The sequence below is a fragment of the Orcinus orca genome, chromosome 13 (genome assembly GCF_937001465.1).
Source record: "Orcinus orca chromosome 13, mOrcOrc1.1, whole genome shotgun sequence".
Lineage (NCBI taxonomy): Eukaryota > Metazoa > Chordata > Mammalia > Artiodactyla > Delphinidae > Orcinus > Orcinus orca.
In genome coordinates this window covers 38498648-38513783 of record NC_064571.1, presented here as the reverse complement: position 1 = coordinate 38513783, position 15136 = coordinate 38498648, and the positions used below count along the sequence as shown (strand labels likewise).

The following is a 15136-nucleotide window of genomic DNA, read 5'->3' as shown; positions in this document are numbered from 1 at the left end:
AGGAAGAAAAAGAAGATATAAACAGACCAGTCACAAGTAATGAAATTGAAACTGTGATTTAAGAACTTTCAACAAACAAAAGCCCAGGACCAGATGGCTTCACAGGTGAATTCTATCAAACATTTAAAGAAGAGTAAACCCCTATCCTTCTGAAACTCATCCAAAAAATTGCACAGGAAGCAATGCTCCCAAACTCACTCTATGAGGCCATCATCAAACTCATTCTTTGAGGCCACCATCACCCTGATACCAAAACCATAAAAAGATACCACAAAAAGAGAAAACTACAGGCCACTATCATTGATGAATATAGATGCAAAAATCCTCAACAAAATACTAGCAAACTTAATCCAGGAACACATTAAAAGGATCATACACCATGATCAAGTGGGATTTATCCCAGGAATGCAAGGATTCTTCAGAATCCACAAATCAATCAGTATGATAAAACCACATTAGCAAATTGACGAATAAAAACAATATGATCATCTCAATAGATGCAGAAAAAGCTTTTGACAAAATTCAACACCCATTTATGATTAAAAAAAAAAACTCTCCAGAAAGTGGGCATAGAGGGAAACATCCTCAACATAATAAAGGCCATGTATGACAAACCCACAGCTAACATCATTCTCAATGGTAAAAAGCTGAAAGCATTTCCTTTAAAATCAGGAGCAAGACAAGGATGTCCATTCTTTCCACTTTTATTCAATATAGTTTGGGAAGTCCTAGCCATGGCTATCAAAGAAGAAAAAGAAATAAAAGGAATACAAATTGGGAAAAAAGAAGTAAAGCTATCACTGTTTGCAGATGACATGATACTATACATAGAAAATTCTAAAGACACTACCAGAAAACTACTAGAGCTCATCCATGAATTTCATAAAGTTGCAGGATACAAATACACAGAAATCTCGTGCATTCAACGGAAGATCAGAAAGAGAAATTAAGGAAGCAATTCCACTTACCATTGCATCAACAACAATAAAATACCTAGGAATAAATGTACCTGAGGAGACAGAAGACCTGTACTCTGAAAACTACAAGATGCTGCTCAAAGAAATTGAAGATGACACAGATGGACAGATACACCATGTTCTTGGATTGAAAGAATCAATATTGTCAAAATGACTATACTACCGAAGACAATCTACAGATTCAATGCAATCCCTATCAAATTACTGATAGCATTTTTCACAGAACTAGAACAAAAAACCTTAAAATTTGTATGGCTACAGAAAAGATCCAAATAGCCAATGCAATCTTGAGAAAGAGAAACAGAGCCGGAGGAAACAGGCTCCCTGACATCAGCCTATACTACAAAGCTACAGTAATCAAAACAGTTTGGTCCTGGCACAAAAACAAAAATATAGATCAACGGAACAGGATAGGAAGCCCAGAAATAAACCCATGCACCTATGGCCAATTAATCTACAACAAAGGAGGCAAGATTCTAGAATGGAGAAAAGACAGTCTCCTCAATAAGTGGTGCTGGGAAAACTGGACAGCTACATGTAAAAGAATGAAATTAGAACATTCTTTAACACCATACACAAAAATAAACTCAAAATGGACTAAAGACCTAAATGTAAGAACAGACACTATAAAACTCTTAGAGGAAAACATAGGCAGAACACTCTCTGACATAAATCGCAGCAATATCTTTTTCAGTGCACTTCCTAGAGTAATGAAAATAAAAACAAAAATAAACAAATAGGGCCTAATTAATCTTATAAGCTTTTGCATAGCAAAGGGAACTGTAAACAAAACAAAAAGACAACCCAAAGAATGGGAGAAAATATTTGCAAATGAAGCGACCAACAAGGAATTAATCTCCAAAATATACAAACAGCTTATGTAGCTCAATATCAAAAAAACAAACAACTCAATCATAAAATGAGCAGAAGATCTAAATAGACATTTCTCCAAAGAAGACACACAGATAGCCTTTAAAAAGCACATGAAAAGATGCCCAACGTGCTAATTATTAGAGAAATGCAATTCAAAACTACAGTGAGGTGTCACCACACACCAATCAGAATGGCCATCATCAAAAAGTCTATAAACAGGTAATGCTGGAGAGGATGCGGAGAAAAGGGATCCCTCCTACACGGTTGATGGGAATGTAAACTGGTACAACCAGGATGGAGAACAGTATGGAGGTTCCTTAAAAAACTAAATATAGAACTACCATATGATACAGCAATTCCACTCCTGGGCATATATCTGGAGAAAACCATAATTTGAAAAGACACATGAACCCCAATGTTCACTGCAGCACTATTTACAATAGCCAAGACATGGAAGGAACCTAAATGTCCATCAAAAGAGGAATGGATAAAGAAGATGTGGTACATATATACAATGGAATATTACTCAGCCATAAAGAAGAATGAAGTGCCATTTGCAGCAACATGGATGGACCTAGAGATTATCATACTAAGTGAGGAAAGTCAGACAGAGAAAGATAAATATCATGTGATATCACTTACATGTGGAATCTAAAAAAAATGATGCAAATGAACTTATTTACTAAACAGAAACAGACTCACAGACTTAGTAAATAAACTTATGGTTACCAAAGGTGAAATGGGGGGAGGGATAAAATAGGAGTTTGGGATTAATGTATATACACTACTAAATATAAAACAGGTAATCAACAAGGACCTACTGGACAGCACAGAGAATTCTACTCAATATTCTGTAATAACCTATATTGGAAAAGAATCTGAAAAAGAATGGATATATGTATACGTATAACTAAATCATTTTGCTGTACACCTGAAAATAACACAACATGGTAAATCAACTACACTTCAATATGAAATAAAAATTAAAATTAAAAAGTCTACAAATAATAAATGCCAGACAGGGTGTGAATGGGGAACCCTCCTACACTGTTGGTGGAAATGTAAATTGGTGCAGCCACTATGGAGAACAGTGTGGAGGTTCCTCAAAAAAACTAAAAATAGAGCTACCAGATGATCTTGTAATCCCACTCCTGGGCAACTACCCAGACAAAACTTTAATTCAAAAAGCTACATACACCCCAATGTTCATAGTGGCACATTTTTTTTTTTTTTTTTTTTTTGCAGTACGCAGGCCTCTCACTGTTGTGGCCTCTCCCATTGCAGAGCACAGGCTCCGGATGCACAGGCTCAGCGACCATGGCTCACGGGCCCAGCCGCTCTGCAGCATGTGGGATCTTCCCGGACCGGGGCATGAACCCATGTCCCCTGCATCGGTAGGCGGACTCTCAACTACTGCGCCACCAGGGAAGCCCCCATAGTGGCACTTTTTATAATAGCCAAGAAATGGAAGCAAACTAAATGTCCGTCGACAGATGAGTGGATAAAGAAGATGTGGTACATATATACAGTGGAATATTACTCAACCATGAGAAAGAATGAAATAACTCCATTTGCGGCAACATGGATGAACCTAGGGATTATCATATTAAGTGAACTCAGACAGGAAAAGAAAAATATCATATGGTATCATTTGTATGTGGAATCTAAAATATGATTCAAATGAACTTGTTTACACAACAAAAACAGACTCACAGACATAGAAAACAAACTTATGGTTATCAAAGGGGAAAGGGGGTAGGGAGGAATAAATTAGGTGTTTGGGATTAGCACATACAAACTACTATATATAAAATAGATAAACAGCAAGGTCCTATTGTATAGCACAGGGAATTATATTCAATATATTGTAATGAACTATAATGGAAAAGAATATGAAAAAGTGTATACACACACATATGTATATATATATAAAACTGAATCACTTTGCTGTACACCAGAAACTAATACAACATTGTAAATCAACTTATATGTCAATTAAAAAAAAAATAACAATACCAGAGTCACTCGGTTAAAGTTGTAGGCTCTCTCAGATCACATTGAGAAAACAGACTAGATCACAGCCATTATTTTCCAAAAGGCCCAAACTGGGGAGTGTATGGGGTGATGAATTTCCTCCCCGTAACACTGTGTACTTCACTTTTGCACATGCTCCTTCTCTAACAGCTGTAGCTGAGCCACCCTGTCATCAGTTTCTGGTAGGTGTGGGTTTAAGGCTTACATTGTGAGTAGATGAGTGCTACTCTGCATCTCCTCTGGGGGTCTAAGCCTCTTTTTTTGCAGAGCATAGTATAAAGTATTTTGAAGAGGAGGGGTTGTAGTGGAATAGGTAAAGCTCTGCCTGCCTGCTCCATTTGGGCTCTGAACTGGATTCTTGCTTTTTGGATTTATGTAAGGCTTTGGAAGCCTCCTGGCAATTCACAGGCATTTCTGAGGCACAATAAGGCAAGTTATAAGCCTCTATCATACTCTTGTTACCTACAAAAATGCAAATAGTCATTTTGTATACTTTAGACCTTTCCTTCCTCCCCTGCTTTCTAGCCCAAAATTTGGTTACACAATAAAATACGGTTTTGAAACAATGAAAAATAATAAATATGTTTATCTATTTAGTTAAAGAGATGTTGGAAGTGTTAAATATAGCCCAAAGGTCGGTTACACAATAAAATACTGTTTTGAAACAATGAAAAATGCTAAATATCTTTATCTACTTAGTTTAAAGAGATGTTGGAACAGTGTTAAATATTTAACACTTTCCTTTCCTTCCCATTTCTTATCTTAAATATAATCTCCTCTCCCAACCAATGTTATGAAATTATGGGATAAGTTAATATGCGGCAATAAATGTGCTTCAGAAATTAGTAAGAAGGGGGCTTCCCTGGTGGCGCAGTGGTTGAGAGTCTGCCTGCCGATGCAGGGGACAGGGGTTCGTGCCCCAGTCCGGGAAGATCCCACATGCCACGGAGCGGCTAGGCTGGTGAGCCATGGCCGCTGAGCCTTCACGTCCGGAGCCTGTGCTCCGCAACGGGAGAGGCCACAATAGTGAGAGGGCCACATACCGCAAAAAAAAAAAAAAAAAAACTTAATAAGAAGGGACTTCTCTGGTGGTCCAGTGGTAAAGAATCCACCTTCCAATGCAGGGGACATGGGTTCGATCCCTGGTCAGGGAAACTAAGATCCCCCCATGCTGCAGGGCAACTAAGCCCGTGCGCCACAACTACTGAGCTCACGTGCCTCAAAGAGAGAACCCACGAGCTGCAAACTACAGAGCCCATGCGCTCTGGAGCCTGCGTGCCACAACTAGAGAGAAGCCTGAGTACCACAATGAAGAGACTGCATGCTGCGAGGAAAGATCCCGCATGCTGCAACTAAGACCCAACGCAGCAAAAAATAAATAAATTAATAAGAAGCCATTTTCAATGTTTAGTGCTGATACCTTTTAACAATATGATAACCTAAGAGTAGACAGCATACAAACTGAGATGTTTAACTTATCATGAGATGAATAAATGTGGGGATCATATAAAGTTATACTCGAAAATACAGCAGCTAAAAGCTTGAACACCATTCAGTGTTCTGATTTAATCTGAGTTACTAGCAAGGAGGAGAGGAGCCTGGAAGCAGTGTCTCCTACAGCAGAAAGCACATGATGTCTGCTGTGTTCTGAATGCCTGTGTCCCCTGCAAATTTCTATGTTGAAAACCTAATTATGCTATCAGGACCATTAGGTGGGCCCTTTGGATGGTGATTAGGTCATGAGAGCAGAGTCCTCATGAATGGAATTAATGCCCTAATAGCCACCCAGTCTGTGGTACTTTGTTACAGAAGCCCAAATGGACTAAGACAATGTGTGTGCCAGACCCTTTTCCTTGCCTCTAGTAAGACCAGGGACACACATACAGGGATGACATTCTCCAGCTTGAGGGCACTAGCTCTGTACCTTGGAAGCTTGTGTTCATTTCTTACAAATAAGGTGAATCTGACATGAATTTACTGACTCCTGCCATGTCCTAGTTGGTATATAATGATAGTTGTACTAACGAAAAACTGCACTAGCTCTTTTTAATAAAAATTTGCAGAATACTTTTTTTGTTGTTTGTTTTTGGTTTTTTTCGTGGTACGTGGGCCTCTCACTGCTGTGGCCTCTCCCGCCGTGGAGCACAGGCTCCAGACGCGCAGGCCCAGCGGCCACGGCTCACAGGCCCAGCCGCTCCGCGTATCCTCCTGGACCGGGGCACGAACCCGCGTCCCCTGCATTGGCAGGGGGACCCTCAACCACTGCGCCACCAGGGAAGCCCCAGAATACTTTTTAAAAGTCATGGTTGTATTTGCATTCATTTACTATTTCAGTCCTGCTTCTATTTTCCATGGTTTAGAAAATTAGCAATCACAATTTTTAATTGTAGAATACCTTACAGATGTAAAAGTGTTTTCTAATAATTGTTTTATTGGATACTATACTCCCAAGAGATAGGAGAAGCAGGTGATTTGATTTTCCATTTTACAGATAAAGAACTGGTCACCTATTTTCTTAACTCTTTGACAGAGCTGGGATGACTCCAATTCTCTTTCAACTCCACCAATTAGATGCTTAGATACATTTCACAGGAAGTCAAACTCTTCTCTATTTTGCAGGTTACAATGCATTTAAAAAATCCCCCAGGGCTCCCCCCTCACTGTAGTTTTGATTTGCATTTCTCTAACAATTAGTGATGTTGAGCAGCTTTGCATGTGCCTCTTGGCCATCTGTATGTATCTCTTCTTTGGAGAAATGTCTGTTTAGGTCTTCAGCCCACTTTTTTTTTTTTTTTGCGGTACACGGGCCTCTCACTGTTGTGGCCTCAGCCATTGCAGACCACAGGCTCCGGACGCGCAGGCTCAGCAGCCATGGCTCACGGGCCCAGCCGCTCCGTGGCATGTGGGATCTTCCCGGACCGGGGCACGAACCCGTGTCCCCTGCATCGGCAGGCGGACTCTCAACCACTGCGCCACCAGGGAAGCCCTTCAGCCCATTTTTTAATTGGGTTGTTTGTTTTTTTAATATTGAGCTGCATGAGCTGCTTACACCTTTTGTAAATTAAACCTTTCTCTGATAATTCGTTTGCAAAGATTGTCGCCCATTCTGAGGGTTGTCTTTTTGTCTTATTTACAGTTTCCTTTTCTGTGCAAAAGCCTTTAAGGTTCATTAGGTCCCATTTGTTTATTTTTGTTTTTATTTCCATTAATCTAGAAGGTGGATCAAAAAAGATTTTGCTGTGATTTATGTTAAAAAGTGTTCTTCCTATGTTTTCCTCTAAGAGTTTTACAGTGTCCAGTCTTACATTTACATCTTTAATCCATTTTGAGTTTATTTCTGTGTATGGTGTTAGGGAGTGCTCTAATTTCATTCTTTTACATGTAGCTGTCCAGTTTTCCCAGCACCACTTATTGAAGAGACTGTCTTTTCTCCACTGAATATCCTTGCCACCTTTATCATAGATTAGTTGACCATAGGTGTGTGGGTTTATCTCTGGGCTTTCTATCCTATTCCATTGATCTGTATTTCTGTTTTTGTGCCAGTACCATATTGTCTTGATTACTGTAGCTTTGTAGTACAGTCTGAAGTCAGGGATTCCTCCAGCTCCGTATTTTTCCCTCAAAATTGCTATGGCTATTCAGGGTCTTTTGTGTCTCCATACAAATCTTAAGACTTCTTTGTTCTAGTTCTGTAAAAAATGCTGTTGGTAATTTAATAGTGATTGCAATGAACTGTAGATTGCTTTGGGCAGTATAGTCACTTTCATAATGTTGATTCTTCCAATCCAAGAACATGGTTTATCTCTCCATCTGTTTGTGTCATCTTTGATTTGTTTCATCAGTGTCTTATAGTTTTCTGAGTACAGGTCTTTTACCTCCTTAGGTAGGTTTATTCCTATGTGTTTTATTTTTTGTTGCAATGGTGAATGGGATTGTTTCTTTAATTTCTCTTTCTGACCTTTCATTGTTAGTGTATAGGAATGCAAGAAATTTCTGTGCATTAATTTTGTGTCCTACAGCATTATCAAATTCATTGATTAGCTATAGTAGTTTTCTGGTGGCATCTTTAGGATTATCTATGTACAGTATCATGTCATCTGCAAACAGTGACAGTTTTACTTCTTTTCCATTTTGTATTCCTTTTATTTCTTTTCTCTCTGACTGCCATGGCTAGGACTTCCAAAACTATGTTGAATAATAGTGGCGAGAGCAGACATCCTTGTCTTGTTCTGGATATTAGAGGAAATGCTTTCAGTTTTTCACTGTTGAGAATGATGTTGGCTGTGGGGTTGTCATATATGGCCTTTATTATGTTGAAGTAGTTTTCCTCTATGCCCACTTTCTGGAGAATTTTTGTCATAAATGGGTGTTGAATACTGTCAAAAGCTTTTTCTGCATCTATTGAGATGATCATATGGTATTTATTCTTTAGTTGGTTAATATGATGTACCATATTGATTGATTTGCATATATTGAAGAATCCTTGCATCCCTGGGATAAATCCCACTTGATCATGGTGTATGATCCTTTTAATGTGCTGTTGGATTCTGTTTGCTAGTATTTTGTTGAGGATTTTTGCATCTATATTCATCAGTGATATTGGTCTGTAATTTTTTTTTGGAGTTTCTTTGTCTGGTTTTGGTATGAGGGTGATGGTGGCCTAACAGAAGGAGTTTTGGAGTGTTCCTTCCTCTGCAATTTTTTGGAAGGCTTTGAGAAGGATGGGTGTTAGCTCTTCTCTAAATGTTTGATAAAATTCACCTGTGAAGCCATCTGGTCCTGGATTTTGTTTTGTTGGAAGATCTTTAATCACAGTTTTAATTTCATTACTTGCGACTCGTCTGTTCATATTTTCTATTTCTTCCTGGTTCAGTCTTGGAAGGTTATGCCTTTCTATGAATTTGTCCTTTTATTCTAGGTTGTCCGTATTATTACCAGAGTTGCTGTAGTAGTCTCTTATGATCCTCTGTACTTCTGCGGTGTCCACTGTAACTTCTCCTTTTTCATTTCTAATTTTTTTTTTTTGGCAGTACACGGGCCTCTCACTGTTGTGGCCTCTCCGGTTGCAGAGCACAGGCTCCGGGTGTGCAGGCTCAGCGGCCATGGCTCACGGGCCTAGCCGCTCTGCAGCATGTGGGATCTTCCCGGACCGGGGCACGAACCTGTGTCCCCTGCATCAGCAGGTGGACTCTCAAGCACTGTGCTACCAGGGAAGCCTTCATTTCTAATTTTATGGATTTAAGTCTTCTCCCTCTTTTTCTTGATGAGTCTGGCTAAAGGTTTATCAATTTTGTTTATCTTCTCAAAGAACCAGCTTTTAGTTTTACTGATCTTTGCTATTGTGTTCTTTGTTTCTATTTCATTTATTTCTGCTCTGATCTTTTTGATTTCTTTCCTTCTGCTAAATTTGGGTTTTGTTTGTTGTTCTTTCTCTAGTTTCTTTAGGTGTAAGGTTAGACTGTTTATTTGAGATTTTTCTTGTTTCTTGAGGTAGGACTGTATTGCTATAAACTTCCCTCTTAGAACTGCTTTTGCTGCATCCCGTAGGTTTTGGATCATCATGTTTTCTTTGTCATTGTCTGTAGGTATTTTTTGATTTCTTCTTTGATTTCTTCAGTGATCTCTTGGTTATTTAGTAACGTATTGTTTAGCCTCCATGTGTTTGAGTTTTTTATGGGGTTTTTTTCCCTGCAATTTATTTCTAATCTCATAGCATTGTGGTCAAAAAGATGCTTGACATGACTTCAATTTTCTTAAATTTACTGAGGCTTGATTTGTGACCCAAGATGTGATCTATCCTGGAGAATGTTCTGTGCGCACTTGAGAAGAAAGTGTAATCTGCTGTTTTTGGATGGAATGTCCTATAAATATCAATGAAATCCATCTGGTCTATTATGTCATTTAAAGCTTGTGTTTCCTTAGTAATTTTCTGTTTGGATGATCTGTCCATTGGCGTGAGGTGTTAAATGTCCCCCACTATTACTGTGTTACTCTCAGTTTTCTCTTTTATAGCTGTTAACATATGCTCTTATGTTGGGTGCATATATATTTGTAAATGTTGTATCTTCTTCTTGGATTGATCCCTTGATCATTATGTAGTGTCCTTCCTTGTCCCTTGTAACATTATTTTAAAGCCTATTTTGTCTGATATGAGCATTGCTACTCTAGCTTTCTTTCCATTTCTATTTGCATGGAATATATTTTTCCATACCCTCACTTTAAATCTGTATGTGTCCCTAGGTCTGAAGTGGGTCTCTTGTAGACAGCATATATATGGGTCTTGTTTTGTATCCATTCAGCGAGCCTGTGTCTTTTGGTTGGAGCATTTAATCCATTCACATTTAAGGTAATTATCAAAATGTATGTTCCTATTACCATTTTCTTAAGTGTTTTGGGTTTGTTTTTGTAGGTCCTTTTCTTCTCTTGTGTTTCCCACTTAGAGAACTTCCTTTAGCATTTGTTGTAGAGCTGGTTTGGTGGTGCTGAATTCTCTTAGCTTTTGCTTGTCTGTAAAGCTGTTGATTTCTCCATGGAATCTGAAAGAGATCCTTGCTGTGTAGAGTAATCTTGGTTGTAGGTTCTTCCCGTTCATCACTTTAAATATATCATGCCACTCCCTTCTGGTTTGTACAGTTTCTGCTGAGAAATCAGCTGTTAACCTTATGGGGATTCCTTTGTTGTTATTTGTTGTTTTTCCTTTGTTGCTTTCATTAATTTTTCTTTGTCTTTAATTTTTGTCAATTTGATTACTATTTGTCTCAGCATGTTTCTCCGTGGGTTTATACTGCCTGGGACTCTCTGCGCTTCCTGAACTTGGGTGGCTATTTCCTTTCCCATGTTAGGGAAGCTTTCGACTATAATCTCTTCAAATATTTTCTTGGGTCTTTTCTCTCTCTTCTTCTGGGACCCCTACAATGCGAATGTTGGTGAGTTTAATGCTGTCCCAGAGGTCTCTTAGGCTGTCTTCATTTAGTTTCATTCATTTTTCTTTATGCTGTTCTGCAGCAGTGAATTCCACCATATTGTTTTCCAGGTCATTTATCTGTTCTTCTGCTTCAGTTATTCTGTTATTGGTTCCTTCTAGTGTAGTTTTCATTTCAGTTATTGTTTCTTCATCTCTGTTTGTCTGTTCTTTAATTCTCTAGGTGTTTGTTCTTTAATTCTTCTAGGTTTTTGTTAAACATTTCTTGCATCTTCTAGATCTTTGCCTCCATTCTTTTTCTGAGGTCCTGGATTGTCTTCAGTATCATTATCCTGAGTTCTTTTTCTGGAAGGTTGCCTATGTCCACTTCATTTAGTTGTTTTTCTGGGGTTTTATCTTGTTCCTTCATCTGATACATAGCCCTCTGCCTTTTTATTTTGTCTATCTTTCTGTGAATGTGGTTTTCATTCCACAGGCTGCAGGATTGTAGTTCTTCTTGCTTCTGCTGTCTGCCCTCTGGTGGATAAGGCTATCTAAGAGGCTTATGCAAGTTTCCTTTATAAAGGAAAGTTTCATTCCCAAAGCATATCTATAAACTTATGAAAAGTATATTTTCAAACAATCTAATTAGAAAATAGACAAAGGACACCAAGAGATATTTCACCAGAGGATATATAGATGGGAAATAAACATATGAAAAGATCCTCAGCATCATTAGCCATCAGGAAAATACAAATAAAAACCACAATGAAACATCATTACACATATAAAATAAAAAATTTTGACAATGTTGGCAAGGGTGACAAGAAACTGGATTTTTGACACATTTCTAGTAGGAATGCAAAACGATGTAGCCACTCTAAAAACAGTATGGGGCTTCCCTGGTGGCGCGGTTGTTGGGGGTCCGCCTGCCGGTGCTGGGGGTATGGGTTTGAGCCCTGGTCTGGGAGGATCCCGTGTGCTGCGGGGCAAGTGGGCCTGTGCGTCACAGCTGCTTAGCCTGTGCTCTGGAGCCCACGAGCCACGGCTGCTGGGCCCGTGTACCATGACTGCTGAGGCCTGTGCGCCTGGAGTCCATGCTCCGCGGCAGGAGAGGCCACCGTGGTGGGGGACCTGTGCACCTCGGCGAGGAGTGGCCCCCTCTCATAGCAGCTGGAGGGGGCCTGCACACAGCAACCAAAAAACCCAACACAGCCAGAAATGAATAAAATAAATAATTAAAAAAATAAAAACAGAATGGCAGCTTCCTATAGAACTAAACACACAAAACCTAGCATATGACTTAGCAAGCACTCCTAGGCATTTATCACAAAGAAGTGAAAATTCACATCTACACAAAAACTATATATGAATGTTCATAGAAGCTTTATTTGTAATAGCCCCAACTTGAAATAATGAAAATGCCCCTGATAGGTAAATTCCATGATTTTTAAAATTGTACCTTACAGAATAACATTTCTTAGGAGAGTCAGATTGGTAGCTTTATATATATCTGTTAAAAAGTAGTATCTATTTAAACATTTCCAAAAAAATTTCTCCCCAAATCACGCAAAACCAAACTTCAGCTTTTAATTAGACTAAAGGCCAATAGAAGTCTGTGTCTTAGTGACTGGTTGTTGAAGAAATTTAAGCACTTGATATCATATGGTTAGATGACATTAGTGAACATTTTTCTATCCAACAAAAGCCAATCAAGAACAGTAATTTTACTCCCTTGCCTAAACCGTTATTGATGTTTTAAATTTTCTAAATTCTTTCCATATTTTCAACATGAAAACTTCTTAAATTCCATAATACCTACTGCCAAACATACAGATTTAGGATTCTGTCTTTTATTCTTTTAATTATGAACTTAATACACAAATATCTTCTCATTTTCAAAACTCAAGCAATGCAGAAAGAGCACAAACCCCCTCAGAATCACCTCCAAGTCCCAAGCCAAGGTATAAGCAGAGGTAAACACTTTTATTATTATGGATTATCTTTTCATACCTTTTACTGTTCCTGTCTATACATATTAAATCTCAAAATAAATGGTTTAAAACACAGTTTTTATAGGGGTGCCCTTAGACATCTATATCCAGTTAGTAACCTCCAATGTTTTTTCCTCTCAAGGAAAACCTTTATGTTTTACTAACATCTTACTATTTAGCTGCTTCTCAACTGTCTGTGTTTATCTCTGTATACAGACACAGTGACGCATTCTCAGCAAAGTGCTTCAGGCTGAAAACAGATGTTAATTAAAAATGCTGATAACAACCCATGGCACCTGTTGTTTCACACTTCTTTTGCTCAAGCCCAAGTCTGCCAAATCCCATTCTTTAGGTTTGTAATTCTCTTCAGCCTTTCTTCCATTCCAGCTGTAGGTCTTTCACTGTAGTGATCATTTAAACTTAACAGGAAAGCCATGTTTTACTCAGCCAACCTATCAGGATGACTACACACACAGTCAGCTCAGAGAAACTACTGTCACAGCTCGGATTAAGAATGAACTATATTCTAATGATAAATGTCAATTGTATAGATGTGATATTAACAATTTTAACTCTGGGAACAGGAACTTGGTAAATCAATTAAAAGTATGTCCCCCTTCATTGCAGATCTCAGGAGAGTGTTTTCATGGTAGGACAAGACGGAAGAAAGGAAGGGGATATATGTAGCACTGAGAAAGACCAGATCAGAATTCATAGTGACCTTAATTACATGTAGTCAGAAAAGGTTAAAATTCTTGAGAAGTAACTACAAGCAAGTCACTGAAAAAGAAATAAACTATATTAAAGTGATAAGATGGGGAAGGAGAATATGTCAGATTTACATAGTGGCTCATAAAGTAATAAAGACTAAAAAATATAATACATTGCTAAAATAGCTAAGTGAGATAATACATGTATAAACTGGCATATCCTGAAACTGATCATGACCATTGACCCTAAATTATAGTAAGCATGGGGTTACAGCCTCAGACACAACGTGAGAGCTTTGAGCTCTCTTCTGCACTCCTAGCATAGCGGGTGGCACAAAGTAAATAAACATTTGTTGATTGAATGAATAGTTTTCTCAAAAGCTAAAGAAATATTTGGAGCAGATTCTGCCTACATTGTTCTTAAAGGTGAAAGATGAATGTTCTCCCCTAACACTGGAACAAGAAAAGGATGTCCAATCTAACCACTCTTTTTCAACAAAGTGCCAGAAGTTCTAGCCAGCACAATAAGAGAAGAAATGGAAATGAAAGGAAATTTGCAAAAAAGCTCCTAAAATCAGTAACTGAATTCATCAAGGCCACAGAATCAATTAGCATACAAATATCAATTGTATTTCTATACAATAACAATGAACATGTAGACACTGAAATTAAAAATTCAATACCATTTACAATTAGTCAAAAAAAATACTTAGACATAAATCTAAGGAAAACTTGTATGGGATTTGTATGCTGGAAACTATAAAATGCTGGTGAAAAAGTCAATTATCTAAATAAATGGAGAGACATACCATGTATGGATTGGAAATTCAATATAGTAAAGGTGTCAATTATGCCAAGTTGACATAAACAAGTTGAGCACAATTCTTATCAAAATCAAAGCAAGATATCTTAGATTTAGACAAGATCATTCTAAAATTTATATGGAAAGATAAAGGAATGAGAATAGCAGAAAAAAAATGAGAAGACTCAGTCTACCTGATTTTAAGACTCATATAGCTGCAGTAATCAAACTGTGTGGTATTGACAAAAGGACAGATACAAAGATCAATGGAGTAAAATAGAGAAACCAGATATAAACCCACATGAATATGCCTAAGTGATTTTTGACAAAGGTACAAAAGCAATGCAATGGAGGAAGGGTAACCTTTTCAACAAATGGTGCAGGAACAGCTGGATATCGGAGGAAAAAGAGAACCTAAACCCAAATCTCTCACTTATGTGAAAATTTATTCAAAATGGATTATGGTCTTATGAATGTAAAATATGAAACTATAAAATTTTTAGAAGAAAAATTTTTAGAAGAAAAATATAATATAATACAGCTTTGGTATACAAAGCTAGTCAAAGACTTAGACTTGACACCTAAAGCAGAATTAATAAAAGGAAAATTGAGCTACTGGATGTTATCACAATTAATCATTTTCACTCTGCCAAACACCCTGTTAAGAGGATAGAAAGACAAGTTACAGATGAAGAAAATATTTGCAAACTACCTATCTGACAAAGGCTAGGTATTAAAACAAAGAACTCTCAAAACTTAACAATGAAAAAAAAAAGGTTAGAAAATGGTGTAAGGTATTAAGAGACATTTCATCAAAGAGGATCTACTAATGTCAAATAATTGTA

General features: G+C 37.9%; 1 protein-coding gene across 1 annotated transcript in view; it reads right to left on the bottom strand.

Moving 5' to 3' along the window:
* Positions 1 to 15136, bottom strand: part of WDPCP (WD repeat containing planar cell polarity effector) — a 274720-nt gene that overhangs the window by 73157 nt on the left and 186427 nt on the right. The gene's annotated exons all lie outside the window — the stretch shown is intronic.